Source organism: Tinamus guttatus, unplaced genomic scaffold, assembly GCF_059628265.1.
Source record: "Tinamus guttatus ecotype Peru unplaced genomic scaffold, ASM5962826v1 Tinamus_guttatus_pri_ptg000394l, whole genome shotgun sequence".
NCBI classification, from domain to species: domain Eukaryota; kingdom Metazoa; phylum Chordata; class Aves; order Tinamiformes; family Tinamidae; genus Tinamus; species Tinamus guttatus.
The window spans coordinates 632,007-647,745 of NW_028288928.1; the positions used below are offsets into that span (position 1 = coordinate 632,007).

At 39.4% G+C, this 15,739-nt stretch overlaps 1 protein-coding gene across 1 annotated transcript in view; it reads left to right on the forward strand.

Annotated features, from left to right (window-relative positions):
• The window catches only part of EPSTI1 (epithelial stromal interaction 1), a 47,044-nt gene extending 42,359 nt beyond the window's left edge, over window positions 1-4,685 (forward strand). The window contains exons 11-12 of the mRNA XM_088530936.1: window positions 209-225; window positions 4,613-4,685. The gene's annotated coding sequence lies outside the window, so the exon portion shown is untranslated. The remainder of the gene's footprint in view (window positions 1-208; window positions 226-4,612) is intronic.
• Window positions 4,686-15,739: the final 11,054 nt, after the last annotated feature.

Genomic DNA, 15,739 nt, shown 5'->3' on the forward strand with positions numbered 1-15,739 from the left:
TGCTAGATTATCTGTTTTTATCCTGTAAAATAGGGCTAAACAAAACAAAGACAGACTAAAGTATAAAAGAATGTCACCATCGAAAGGAATTAAAAATGAGTATTTGTAACAAGAGCAAGGGTGAAAAGTCTCTTGCAAAAGATAGGTTTGAGGCTGCAACCTCAGTGTCTTTGATTATATCCAGGTTCTTCCTTGGGTTTTTAGACAGGAAGACTTGACCTCCAGGTGGGGCGTAGAAGTCATGCAGTCTGCAGCACGGTCAGTAACATTGCAGAGGGCTTAACGGGAAGCAGGTCAGGCTATGCACCAAGATGAAAAGGAATGAAACGAGTTCTCAAAAAATTGCAGGTTAACTTTGAGCCTGCATCTTCTGTGCAGCAGCCCTGAAAAGGAAGTATCTGTTGCTGCTTGGTTTTTGTTTCCTGATTCAACTCTTCAGTCACAATGACTTCAGATTTGTAGAAGCTGAATATGGTGCTCTGTTATCCATACACCTCCTGTATGTTTTACAGTTTGCCTTGCTAAAGAGATGAATCCTGTAAGGATTTTCAGCCTTTGGGCCGATCTTTGCTGGAGTTGAAGGAGTGTATAAGCCTTAAAGATAATTAGGCTTTGTGAAAAGCAGTGACTGGGCAGAGGTGGAATGCAGTGCTGGGGGAGGGAGGTGAATTTATTGTGTAATTTGGGGAACAAGGAGAAGAGCAGTTGTGCTGCCCATCATTTTGTCCCCCGATTGATAGGAAAGGAGGTCTTGCAAGCTCTGCCCTCCAGAAATCATGCGTTTTATTAGGAATATCTATATGCTGTTATTTCAAGAAGTATCTTAATGAAAGTAATCTTGCCTGCATTTTTGGTTATAAATGCCAGGGTGCTCTCTGGGTGGTTGTCATTTGCTTTTTTTAATGGGAAAACAATTTAATAAATTTCCACTTCTCTCTCAGAGCTACTGCACCCTGGAGACGTGAGTCTGATTATAGGCTGCATAGAAAATTTTGATGTCCCCTGTGCTGCCATTGTCTTTAACATAAGTGTAAACCATTTAGGAGTTTGTTTTTTTTTTAAAAATAAAATAAAATAAAGGAAATAGAGGAGGAGAAGTCAAAAAAAAAAAAAAAAAAAAAAAAAAAAGCTTTCATTTCAATATCAAAGTTTGACCAATTGAGTTTAATACTTAAGTGCAGCCTATAACTGAGACAATTTCTGTTCACTGTAGTGACACAAATTATTAGTTCTATTTAAATATAAAAATAGTTCTATTTTTATGAAAGAATAATTTTGTTAGCAGTTGAGCACTCTTATATTTGCTCCCTCATGAGATTTGCCATATTGTAGTCCTGAGGGATTTGCAAAAGAGTGCAAATGCATAGCAAGCATCTAGCAGAGCCCCTGGTTGTTTTTGGGGGGATTTAGGTTTTTTTGTGTGTGTTTGTGTGCTTTTGTTGTTTTATTTATATACACACACACACACACACACACACACACACACACACATATATGCTGGAATTCAAGTATTGTCAAGGACCCTTTTGTTTATTCTATTAATGGGGAAAGGTCATACAGCAAATAGGTAGAATTTATGCGCCGACTCCTCTTTAATGAAATACTAGTTTCCTTGTTGAAACTGAGCTATAATCAAGCTGCAATCGAGAAGGCAAGATGACAGATGACTCCTTCCCGTCTCACGTCTCCATTACAGCGTGTCAGGCATAAGAATGAGGAGTGCTCTTTCACATGCTGACGCTGCTCTTTCAGGTGATGCATAATTCTAGATATTTAGAGGGGGAAACAACTTGCGGCCTCAATACACAGGCGCAGAGCGACGGGAAGCTACACTCGTCTTTCCCACGTATAGGACAACAACTCAGTGGATACTAGATAAAACCATTTTTAAATAAATATGGTTAGAGGATTAGCACGTGGTTTAGCTGTTGTAGTATGCTGCATTGGAGTGCGCCTCTGGAGTCTGTCAACATTGGATTTATATTATTTGCTTGCAGTTTGATAGAGAACATGTCATGAATTTTCCTAGTGTACAACAAAGCAAAAAATCATGCCTCAAAATTATGAAGTGAGAAGGCCAACATGTATATCACAGGCTTCCATACATAATTAGACTTTAATGGAGATGTTAGTAAGCTTTTGCAAGTGTAGAGTTGCACTGAAAATGCTAGTTTCACAGCACAAACAAAAACCTTTTCATTTAACATGAGAGCCCTGAAAGTGGAGTATTTATATAAGAAGCCTCTCGATTGCAGTCCACCATGTTATTCTTAACAAAGAATGTGTCTTGCTAATCTAGCTTTAACCTGATTAGTCTAGGTACAATCTGAATCAAAAGATTTCTTTTTTATTCTTAAACCTTTTTTTTCCTTTTTTTTTTTTTTCTTACTTTTTATTGAGAGTAAAGTGCTGGTCTTTCCTGCCAGAATGATGAAGGAAAATTAAAAAATAAATAGATAAATAAACCCCACTCCACAGAAGTACTAGCATTGATATAGGGACCAAAATTGAGTGGTCCTGGCATGCTGTAGCTGACTTTAATGACTTACCTTTGAAACGCCAGTGAAACGACATATGCAGATGTGTTCTGCCTGACTTGACTTTGAGCTCGATCATTATTTCCTTTGAAAATCTCATCCTAAAAGAGAATAGTGGGAGCCTGGGGAGGAAGGGAGGAAACCTTTTGCTCCTTCAGTTTGTGTTAGATCAAGAAAGGATTGAGGCATCTGAAGGTAATTGCAGCGCTTTTGGATTGCCTTTTTTCAGCAAAACCAAGATACACTTTTTTTTCATGTATGCTCCTATTCATATTCAGTTCAAATGGGAGAAATATTCATTACTGGATCAGGAATTTTGCAGAAGGATTTCGCTATTTTTTCAGGTGGACTTTCAAAAGGCAGCAAAGGCACCAAATAATTGAGACAAAATCCTCATAAGTGGATAGTGATAATTCCTTGTATGAATACATCATTATAAATCTATTTGTGCTGTGCTAAGGCAGTCGTTAGTTTGAACCCGAGATTGAAAAAAGAAAAAACATCTGGGACAAAGGATCAGTTTGCCCAAATGTAAGAATAATAAATTTTAGTTGCATTTTAATATCTAAAATAGTGTTAATTTAACTTCAGAGTTGATATTTCATTATGACAGGGTATGTGGTTTTATCCTTATGTATTATGAAAAAATATTTCCAACTATGTCATTATATGGCCTTATGAACATATACTAATTCTGAAACTGGCCATTGCCACGTAGCCCTGTTCATTTCTGGGTCTTTGAAGGGGAAGTCACTACAACAGTTCTCTCAGAACAACCACAAAATGTGCGTTCCTGTCAGAGGAAGAGCTGATGCTGTTGAAAGCACCTGCTCCAGGTGTAGCCTGGATGCTAAAACCTCATACAGTCACATTTGCTTTTTCAGTCTGTGACCAAAGCTGGGCAGCCGAGGAATGCAGCTGGCAGCGCAGGACTTTTGTGCAACTTGCAGTGGTTAGAAGTGAAAGAAAATGACTTTGTTGCAGGCTGCATTTCCCGTGGGAGGGGGAAAAAAAAAAAGAGTCTATTCATAACGGTAGGGTCTGGTGGTCAAACACCAGGATTGAGAGACAGAAATCAAGCCTCCTGTTTTCAAATGACCTTTTCATAAGCTTCACTGCACCAACGTCCGTTTCTCAAATGGGTTCCATACTCCAATTCCCAATTCTCATTTTAAAACTTTTGCAGAGCCTTTGCTTTGTGGCTCCTGGAATTTTGAAGCAAATGTAGGTCCTGACACACACTACTATCGCCTTAGGAGATGGCTTTGACAGAACTCATTTCTTAAAAGCTAGAATGCTATAAAGAGGAGATGGGGGAAGGGGGAAAGGTTAAAAACTAATCTTCCTTTCAGCTCTTCTGCAGATTGATACTCAATTTCTTATACCTCTTTCTTCCTAGCTTTCTGTCCCAATAATTGTTATTAGTGAATATTTTTGCAGCAGGTTTGTATTCTGAAGATGGGATTCAAATAATATTGTTGGCCTCTCATGAACTGTCACTTCAGTTTTGGAAGCAGTAAAATGTTATTAAAAATTAACTTGAAGTCACCAAACAGACAATGAATAGACCAAGACAGCTTCCCATGGGGGAAGAAAGGGCCTTCTTGTGCAGCACGCAATACTGTTAGGTTTCATAAACCTGCGGTAGGAGAAGGAGCTTCAACTCAATGGATTTCTTTCTTTGTTTTGGTTTGGTTTTTGTTTTTTTGGCAATATTTACAAAATCAGTGGTATATTTCCACATGAAGTGTATGACAGTTGTGGATGGGTTTACTTCTGTGCTTTGTTTTGCTGTTTTGAAAGCATATTTCAGCTTTCTACATTCATATATATAGTCATATATATTGTTCAAAGAGTTATTAATATGTCTACAGATAATTAGGATTTTGTGAATCAAATTTACAAGAAGATACAAAACCTTTCATGAGTGCTTTACATAATTAAATGCTAAAACCTGTCGGAAGAAAAGGGGAGAGTTTATTTTCCAGTGGACTTAATCCTGGAGCAGTGTGACTTTGATTTTTGTTTTGCTGTAAAAGATTACTTTAAATTCTGTTCTCTTCCTCTTATTACAGGGTATTGGAGGAATATTCACTTTTATCCAGCCTTGGCCAAATGCCCTTGTAAAAGCTTCAAGAAAACTCACTTCTATCACAGCATTTATTTTTTTATTTTTTATTTATTTTTTTTCTTACTCGGCTTCAACTTCACACCCACTTCAGGAGCAATCTGCAGAGACTGGTTTCTAGCTGTGCATTATTCATGCATATTTGAAGCAGCTGATTATGAAAGTTTTATTTAATTTTTAATAAGTGAATGTGTCATTTTTTTCATAAATTGTTTTGCTTCGTACAGAATGTAATTATCCCAGTTACTGGGATCTCAAAAAAAAAAAAAAAAAAAAGTGCCTATAGAGCTGCAGGAATATCAATGTGTATGTTTTGTTCTGTACCCAAGGAAAAACTTCTCACAAACTTGAACTAAAGTAGCTTATGAGTAGGGAGGGGGAGAGAGAATGCAGTTGTTTTCATTCATATTGTTGTTGTTGTAGTTGTTTTTAACTACTATATTTATACACTTGGCTTCTTGAGCATTTGCTGTTATATTGTTGATAGAATCTTTCAAATGTTTTTAAAAAGATACAATACCTATGGGAGAAATAAAACTAAATGAATTTTGGTGTTATTTCATCTTTCCCCCCCTTCTTCTCTGACCAGTTTTTCTCTTTTACCTATTTTACTTTGGTAACTTCTGTTACACAAGTGGGGAATAGAATTGCAAGTTTGGCTTTAGTTTATTACTTTTTTTTTTTCCTGTAATCTCATGGAATTGAGTTTATATATCCCCCCCCCACTTTTTTTTTCCTCCCAAAGAACAACCTGTTGATGATTTCCAAGAGTCAAGAGTACAGCGTAATATGTCTAATGAAAAGGGAAGATGTGCAGCACATGGTGCATAAGCTGTGTAGATAAAACAAATATTCTACATTTACAAGTATATCTTATTCAAGATTGAAGGCTTCCTACACAGTTTTTTCCAGTCCACAGATGTTCCATGATATTTTTTTGACCACTGTTACAATATGACCATTTCATAATGGATGACTTGAAGGGTGAGTGGGATGTATGTATGTGCATGCATGTGTATTTTAAAGGAAATGACTCTTCTTTAATGAGGTCCTTTTGTTGTACTCTAATCAGACTAAGGCTTGCAGGTGGTTGTTTTGAAGCAGTGAACCTGCACCTTCTTCCCATTTGGAGTACTGTACTCCTAGGTCCTGTTGAGGAGGCTGAGTGGGAGGGGAAGTCACCATGGCCACTGACAAGTTAAAATTCAGTGTGATCATGTTGCTGTGCGGAAGGGAGGGTGAAGAAAAAAGAACTTATTAACCTGCTGCTTTCATATTCAGGAACAGAGATGGCAAATCACCTTGGATAACCTCTTGCATTAAGCTTGTCTACTTTCTTTTGGCTGTCTTCAAAGATGAAACTTCATCATAGCCTTCAAAGTGCTTTCTATTATCCAGCATTTCAATCTCTTATTTGAAATGCTCTCCACAGCATTTAGCTATTTCAGTCGTTGACTATTCCAGCCTTTTATAATGGCAAAGTATCTAAATTTCCCCTGTGCTATCTTTCTGAACAGAACAAACAACTCTATGTGAACAGTGGCTGGGCAGTGTCTTTGAGAGCTATGGCCTGCAATGGAGAGGATAAGAAGTTAATGCATAGGAGAGCTGATGTTACAAGGATATCTAGAAATGGCTTTTCTTACCCTGTTGGAAGGCTTTGGTATCTCAGAATTACCCTCTTCCCCTAAGCACACCCTGCCATGACTTCAAATAGTAACTTGAAAGTAAAAGGGTAGTATGACATCATTTTAAAGGAGTTATAGTGAAACGGACTTGCTATAGGCTGGAAGCTGCCTTCTTATCAATCAACAGTTTAGGAACTAAAAACTTTTGCTATCTACCTATTGCAGTGAAGCTTGATGATGGTTTTTGAATATAAATAGTTCTCCTCCAACTAAAACTTGGACCACCAAAATTATTTGTTATTCAGTGCTATAAGAAAAGATTTTTATTTATATATATATATAAAGGTAACAGCTTAACTTGGGTTATTTTCAAAATAATCTGTATTGATGACCTTTGTAGTGTTTCTGAAACAAATCTTGCTAACAGGAGTAGTATGGGGTTAGGATTTAGGACAGGAATCACCTTAATGTAATCCATGTTGATACAAATTCATTTCAGCAGAATGGCTAAACCATTAGGATCAGCTATTTTGAGTTCCAATATGACTTGACAGCACAATTCCTGTGTCTAGATTTTTATGGGCCGTTCCTCGGAAGAAATGCAATATTCATTTAAGGATTTACAGTGTTGTTGCATGGAACAAATCCACGTCTCCCACCTCGGAGAACATCTCGGCTGTGAGGCTCCTTACGGTGGTATTTAGCAGTTAGGCTTCGATGGCTCTTTACACACCTGCTCTGCACTAAAGGACAGAGTTCTCCAGGGCCTGAGAAGGGGCATGTCTGTATGGCCAGGAGCTGGCTGAGAGGGTGGTGAATGTGTAAGATCTGCCTGTTCTGCTCTGTCCATCCCACATGCAGTGTCTGCCCTGAGGACTCTCTGCCATGCTCATGCACTCTTTTTCACTCACTTCCACGTACTTGTTTTCTGTGGTTCTGCTTCCAGAGAATATACTCTTTCCACAGAAATCCTTTTCACTCCCTCTGCTATGTCATTCCTTCTGTTCAGTCATACCACCTTTCTTATTAAGTGTCTCTATCTCACCAGCTGAATTGAATCAGATGCCTGTAATCTATAGATTCTTTTTGGCATCCAGTCAAAGGATTGACTCTCCAAGACATCTTGTCCAACAACACCAACAACTGGAGGAAACAGGATTGTAATGTGTTTTCAACTTTTTTTTGTTTTGCAGTCACTTTTCCTTCTTCTCAAAGATACTTCCCTCTAGTCTAGAGGGCTTCACTCCCCTCTAGTTTCCCTATTTCCCCATCTTTCCTCATCTCTTATACTGCCCACAGCTGTCTTCATCACCTGCTTTCACTCACTTCCCTCAATCCACATTTTCCACTTATATCTCACAATCCAGGAAATTGCAGTTGTGTCATCTTGCAGACAGGAAAAAAAATCCTGCCCCAATTCACTTCAAGTATGAACACCACCTTTCTTTTGTAGCTTGCTTGCAGTAATTCTAAAGTCATTAAAAGACCCTGGAGGCCACTTTCAGTGCATCTGTGATATGAATAGCTTTTCCTTTCCTTTTCCTTTCCTTTTCCTTCCTTTTCCTTCCTTGCCTGTGATGGAGAACTCCTGCAAGTGCCTCAGATTTTCTGAATAAATGCTCTATCTTGTCCTGGCCTTAAAGGATAGTCCCAGCAATGATGAGCGCTCACCTGGCAGGTGCCAGCACTACAGGTAGAGGGGCAGTGTTTGCTGTCACTGGGGCTTTGCAGTAATGCAAGCATGAAGGTGAAATACACTGGAGTTTCTTCAGTCTCTCATTAAAGACGTCCCAAAATTCAAATCAATCTAGGCATTTCTTCTGGAGTCCCTCCAGCCTGCTGCCGTTAAAAAAGATATTTCTTTTTGTGTGTGTGTGTGTGTGTGTGTGCCAACGTTAATTAATTTTTTATTTTGCGTACTCCTATTCTGTGTTCCTTGTTGTTTGATCTTGGCACCTAGCTCTTTAATTAAATGAGGCTAAGCCCAGATTCCCATGCAGGCTGGACCTCTCTGTAGAGTCTGCCTTTTTTATTTGCTCAAATTGCGGTCTTGGTTCAACCTTGCCACAGATTTCTTCTCTTTTCTCACCCACTTAATGAATCCACTGAAATACATTTGGATGATTGGATGAAAAGCGTTATGAAAAATATTCTTTTTGAATTTTTGAAATATGATTTCCAATCAGTATTTTATTTTAAATTCTTGCAGGTTTAATTTGCTTGCCTGAACTGCAAAGTTTGAGTGGTGTTTCCCTTAGGTTTTGTTTTTAATTAGAATGTCATATGACTGTATGTAACTCTGTTATTTTAACATATGAATATTTTCCCAAACATACTAATAATCTAATGAGAAGTACATTTATTTTGAAAGTTTTGTCTTTCACTAAGCCATGTTATCCAGGACTAATTGTGCTGCTGTTCCTTAATTCTTTATTGAACACATCCTCTTTTGCCTTCCTGAGATTTTGTCTTGGGTAAGCACTAAACTGACAGGCCTGTAGTTACGTTTTCAGCACTTTATCCTTTAAAAATATTGAAATATTGTTTCCTGTCTTCTCTGTTCAATCTTTTGGACATTCAGTGTATCTTGAAAGACATTCCCAGTATCCCACTTTGAAAATAACAGTTTAACAATCTCCTCAGGCAATACTTTCAAAGGCAGTGGTCCAAGTTTTCTGTGTTGTTGCTATTTAATAACCTCCTACTTTACTGATGGAATAAAGAAATATAGTTTTCCATGTTAAACTGGGAATAGCAATATGTCTGTTTCTCAAAACTAAATGAAGACCTATTTTACTGCTAAAAAAAAAAAAAAAAAAAAAAAACTTTGTAGTTTTGCTTCCTCTTTGTCACATTTTTATTACTGAGCTAAACTGTAAGGTTTTTGCTATTGCTGCTGCTTTTTCTGCCTGAATTGGGATGTCTATCTGGAAGTAGACACCCAGATGACCCAGTTGGCCCTGACCTTTTGATAGTAGATATTTTCCAGTGTCAAAGATTCCCAAATTCTTCTCAAGTTAACAGAAATCCTCGGCAGATCTGTGCATATGCAATCTGTGATACATGGGCAGGTGACCGCCAGAGAGGCAACATTCTTCATGTTTGCATAATTTGTCTTAACAGCAGATAGGCTTTTAGCTGTAAGCATTTGTATTTTTTCTACCAAGCGAAAGGTTTGGTACCAGCCTTCAAAAGAGAAAAATTTACGAAAAGAGGAAAACAGCAAAGGTAGTTTTGGCGGGTCTGTGACATTGAAGTTCTCTTAAAGGTGTCACTTCAAAGCTTTGAGAAATAGCATGGTCCTAAAAGCCAAGAGAAAATCTCAGCTAACCCTGCTGTTAATTACCATCTTCACAGTGGTAGCCAAAGATTTCTCTTTCTTCCTAATTTTCTTCCTAAAACATAATATCCCGTTCTGTTTTAGATTTGCTCCACTCTTGGGGACAAATACTACTGCTCTTGTCATTTTATTTTTTTTATTAATGTGTGGAATCCTTACTGGAATCCTTATATCTTGACTTGTATATGTTTTGTTTATTTATTGTGTTTTTTTCAGGCAATTGAACAACTTTGCCCCTTTGTGAAAGCTGTGAGGTAACAGTTACTTTTGTAGCACATCCTGAAGGTAGCTGTGAAGGTAGCACAGTAAAGCAACTCTAGAGCCTTCAGTCCTAGAAATTCACTGTTCTTCTTTAATTATGCACCTGTCCCAGACACATTTAAATAAACAAAAAGTTACTATGAATTGATATTTTTATTATTATTTTACCTATGAATGCACCCACTTTCATTTTCACCAAATAAAATGCCGCCCCAAAATTCCTCCTTTCATTTTCTCCAAAGAGGATAGAGGTCAACGAGTAATAATTTGATCAGCTGGAGAATCTGGGGGGATTAGCCTTTATTTTATGTGACTTTTCAGAAGTCCTGCAGTTTCCTGTCGCACTGAACCATGTTGATGAATTCTCTGGTCTCTTGAACTTTCATGTTTTCTGTATGTGAGATCAAAACTCAAAGCACCAATTACTTTACTCTTTAAATCAATGCCTCTCTTGGCTCTCCTTCAAAAAAGGACTGTATGAAGCAGTGATTCATTCTGTTTTCGCTGTTTAATCTAGAAAATGCATTGCTATGCTCTTTGTACCCCAGCAGTTGTCTCCAGGCAGAAAGCAGTGGGAAATACTGATACTGAAATAGGTTTGAAAACGGAAATGGGTAGGAAGCAAGCCCAACTGTAAAGATTAAACAAATAAATGGACTCAGAGTAATCCCTACCTTACAAGTTGTGGTTGCTGCTGACTCCAAGTGGAATTGTCAGTTTTGGGGTCTTTTGAAAACTGTTTTGAAGATAGGAGATTTGGGTCTATTGTCACAAAATGGGCATGCAAAATGAACACAATGCAGTAGGTATGTGGGTGCATGAACAAGCACTAAAAACATGCTACTGTTGTAGCTTTTTGTAAACTTATGATTGACATGGAGTATCTTTCTCATAAGCTCTATTTTCAAATTAACATGAGTAACAGAATCTTTATAGCAATCTTCTGGTGCTGTGAACAAACTGGAGAGGTAAGTGTATGCAACCAAGGACCTGATACAAACAGACGACAAACTAAATTTGTAGCGTGCACAGAAGGAGGAAAAGGAAACATGTATTGGTCCTGCAACAGCATCTTATTTTGTTTGAGGAGTGTTCCTGAGCTTCAACTATGTAAAGAGCAGGTCTATGCCAGCCCATCAGGAAGGTGATCTTCGATGTGTGGGGTGAATCAGCATCTGTGGATGTCAATATTTCTTCACTGTTCCTAAATTTTAGGCAACAAGAATCCCAAACTTAACTGCCTAGGCATGAAGAAAAGTGATTTATTTGTCACATATTACACAATATCTGGATTTGGAAGGGACCTCTGGAGGTCTCTGGACCTCTAGTCCAATCCCCCTGCACAAGTGGGGTCACCTAAAGCAGATTGCTTTTGAGTATCTGTAGGCAAGGGACTCCACAATCACTTTTCAGCAGCCTTTCTCAATGCTTAGCTATCCTCACAATAAAGAAGTGTTTCCTTGTGTTCAGATGCATTTTCCTGTGTTTTCATTTGTGCCTGTTGCCTCTTGTTATGCGTCACTGGGCACCACCAAGAAGGATCTGGCCCCAGCATCTTTAAACCTTCCCTTACGTTGCTAAGTTCTCCATACCTTCTCCAGACTAAACATTCTTGACTCTCTAAGTCCCTTCTTGTATGAGAGGTGCTCTTGTCCCCTAATTATCTTTGTGGCCTTTTCCAGTAAGTTCCTATCTTTCCTGTACTGGGGACCTCAGAACTGGACAAAGCACTCCAGAAGTGGTCTCACCAATGTTGAGCAGAGATGAAAGATCAGCACCCTTGGCCTGCAGCCATCAGAATTCCTAACGCAGCTCAGGATGCTGTTCACCACCTTGGTCATGAAGGCACGTTGCTGACTCATGTCCAGCTTGTCTTCTGCAAAGCTGTTTTTGAGCTTGCTGGCCCCTGGCCTTTAGCAGTATGTGAGGTTTATTTCTCCTGCTAGGTACAGAGCTTGGCATTTCCCAGTGCTGAACTTCATCAGGTTCCTCTCTGCCCATTTCTCCAGCCTCATCTCGGAACAGCAGCACGGCTCACTGATGTATCTGTTCGGCATCATCAGCAAACTTGCTGAGGGTGCACTCTGTCACATCATCCAGATCTTTAAAGAGGGTAAACAGTACTGGCCTTAATATTGATCCCTGGGGTACCTCTACTAGGAACTGTTCCCCCTCTGAATTCCATGTCACTGATCATAACCCTCTGATCCTGGCATTTCAGCCAAGTCCACCTCCCTGAGCACTTACTAGTCTACACTTCATCAATTTATCTATATTCCCGTAGTGACAACTATATGGGTAATCCTGGGCCTTTATTAATAATTGTTTTTGTAAATAAATACAAAGGTTTTTCATACTTCAATCTAGCAGTTTTAGCAAATCGTTCTTAAGTCAAATGCAAAGATCACAGTTTAAAACGGAAGCCTCAGCCTTACTGATATCCCTTAGCAAAACACCCTGAGTCCAGCAGAAAATAAATGTTGATATTTGTAGCAGATTAAGTGTAGGGGTTGCACACAGGTCAACTGAGGTTAGCATCCCATTGTATTAATTACTATGCACTCTGAGAATCCCTGACCCAAAAGGACTTTGTCAAAATAGACAAGGCAAAGGGTAGCTAAGCAGAGGAAGGCAAAGAAGGCAGCAGTGGAAAGGCAGTGATTAGTGCAGAGCAGAGGGGAAAAAGAGAAAATGCAGAAGCATCTAAATATTGCGGAGACAACGTGTGAACAGACAGCTCAATGTAAAAGCTTATTGGTCCCAAGACAGTGACTTTTCTCCAGAATATCCCTTCATTGAGTCCACAGGGCTTGTGGGTTAGAAAGAAATTATTTCAAGGACCAAATGTCATTGAGAGAGATGGCTCGGAGTATCCTGGTTATGCTGGAGACAGAGAGACACCGCTCTACTTCTGGAGTGGGTTGCCAAGAGGGAGCTCTGACTGTGGCTAAGTTGCATCTTTCTGTTTTTTTCCTTTCCTATGACTTGTAAAGGTGTTTCTGCTATTCAGCCGCCTTCATCCTGGTACCAGCGAGCCGACATGCAGGCAGAGGAGATGGTGTGCTATGACTTTGCTGTTGCTAAGAAAGCTTTTTATCCCTGAGCCACCTTGTTTCACTCTGGGTTGCTGTTTGTCAGGCATCCATTTGAAGGAGGTGACAACAGCCATAAATACCCAGTGCCAGTACTGAGGTTTATTTCACTTGATACACTATTTCATCCTACAGGCAATATAGACCACACAGGGCTCTAAGGTACCTCGAATCTGACAGGACTTTAAATAAATATATACGGTCAGATCATAGGGAGGGGTAAATCAGCACCACCTCAGTGAAATTGGGTCTCTTAAACTGCATATGAGTTACATATCTCAGCACAAGCAATCCCAAGCAGCTGAGTTTCATGCATTGCAGAGGAGCCGCCCAGCTGTCTCTGGGCAGACTGGAGGATTTCTCCTCCATTTTGGGACAACTCTCCCCCTTGGCGGCTCTTCCCTTCGGGCAGCTCCTGCAGCAAGCTGCAGCCTGCTGCTACCACACCTCCTTGCACCTCCAAAATGCACCAACGCTGCATCTGCCACAAACGCCAGAGCAGTGCAGCTGCACACAGCAATGCAGGAGTTCTTAGAGATGCATGGTAGGCTCCAAGTGACATACCAAGCCTGGGCCTGATCTCAGTTGCAACTAAAGCCTGCAAACAAAGGCAATATCCAGTCATTAGTGTTTAATTGCAATAGGACAACAACAGCACACGTATGGGGATGAATATTTGACTATGTCAAACGCTTTCAAGTGTCAGGGGAAAAGGGCAATAATACCACGCAATTATGTCTCTCAGCAGGGAGGAGTTAGTCTTTTACTTAGACATTGTCTTGCTATTGGACCTATGAAATGTTATCCTACCATAATAAGATACCCTTAGCCTATCAAAGCTATGCTATGCCAGAGTCTATTCAAACAGCTTCTACAAATACCTTGTTCTGTGCTTTCCACATGCTCCTCGGAAATGGTGAATCATTTATTCATCAAAGGTTGCATTTCTCATGTGTTGAGGGGCCAGCAAAAGTCTGGCAGGAGTTTTTTTAATGGGCTTCTGTACTGAGCATTCATCAGCCTCAGTTTCTCTGTTTCCTGACTTTGCATGGATATGGATCAGAGTTTGCCTGTTTTGAGGTACCTGGGTCTGTCTGTCAGAATAGATCATATTGCTACTTATTAATCTGCTTTGTTCAGCTCTTCGACTCAGATCAGCACTGCAGCAGTAGTTGTGTTCATTCAGTTCTTTCACTTCTTACTGAGTGATGATTACATCTGAGCAGTGGGGACTAGTGAGTCATCAAAGGGTATAAATTCCAAGCTCTATTTAAATGTTAAAAAGGTGGTAAATGCATGATATATGAACTGCTAAAATCTTCTGCAGTTGGGAAAGCAGTATGCTATAAACGGGATTTATTTTCAATATATTAAAAATTTCCTGAGTATTCCACCAGTAAATATCATGAGGGGTTGTTTTCTTATTGTGCTATAATTAAAATGAATGTTTCGGCAATGCATGCCCCCAAACTGACAATAATGACAACGGAAGCAGGTAGGTGAGAAAATAAAAGCTAATGAAACTGGACCAGAGTTAAGAGATGTCACAAAACTGACTTTATTCCATATGCCCATGAGTTATATTAAGTAATATTTAATAGTAAGCATGTAACTATTATTATATCATAAATTAATATTTGGTGACAGAGAATGGTTCATTACTGGTTACTGAGAGTCACGGTTTAACGCTATGCAGACATCCAGCCAAAACCTTTTAGCTCAGGGACAAAAATCATTTTCAAAAGATGACAGTGACAAATATCCCACACATTCAATCCAAAAGGTTTTTGGATGTCACCTTTTGAGGGACATCTGGAGACAGTTTGCTGTGGTAGCATCAGCATGGATGCCCCACCGGGCTCTCTCCAAAGCACGTGGGAGCCTCTGCAACCAAGTGTGCCTGTGGCAGGGGCATTAAGGCAGTTCAGCTCAATCTGCCATCGGGGTGGCTGAAAGGCGTCCGTATATCCAGGAGATGAGCGAGTCAGGAGTGCTGTAGGTACCTGACTGGTCTCTCTTTTTTTTTTTTTTTCTCTAAAAAATATTGATTCTGTCTTTGGGGTAGGGGTTAGTTTTGAGTACTGCTGCTTAGTTTGATCTCCAGACCCCCAAAAGGGCAGTTTTCTTTGTTATGAGGCTCTGTGATAATAAAAGGCCACCTCCAGAATAAAGGATACTTAATGTAAATTGGCATTTGGACCAATGGACCAATTTTGTGTTAAAGCTGAAAGAGAAGCACAGGAATGTTTATGCGCCTTCCTGCATGACCAAGGATCACCCCTCAAAACACCTTTGTTTCTGAAGAAAACAGCCCTTGAGAACACTACTACTAATTACTAAAACAGCCATTGAGAACAGCACAACACTAATAATAACAACAATAACAACAACAACTTATCTGATTAGTTACATGATCAAAGTATAAAGCTATCTGAAATAATCAGGATCTTATGCTCATGATCTAAATAAAGTGTTTATAAGAAATTAGTGCTCCTACAACCTAATGGTATCACCAGGAACAAGATGTTCCAAGATCAGGAACAACAATACTGAATTTATCAAGGAAGTCTTGAAAGGAGACAAAGACTGAAAGTCATAAAGGAAAGAGAAAGAAGCCAGTGCAAGCACCAGGTAGAGAAAGGTGGAAATCAAGTGACAGTCAAGTCCTTAATAGCAATAACTATGAAGAGAACTGAGCTGTAAAACTTACAGCTTGGAGCTGCTGCAATTTACTCTTCCATATCCTTGGGAGA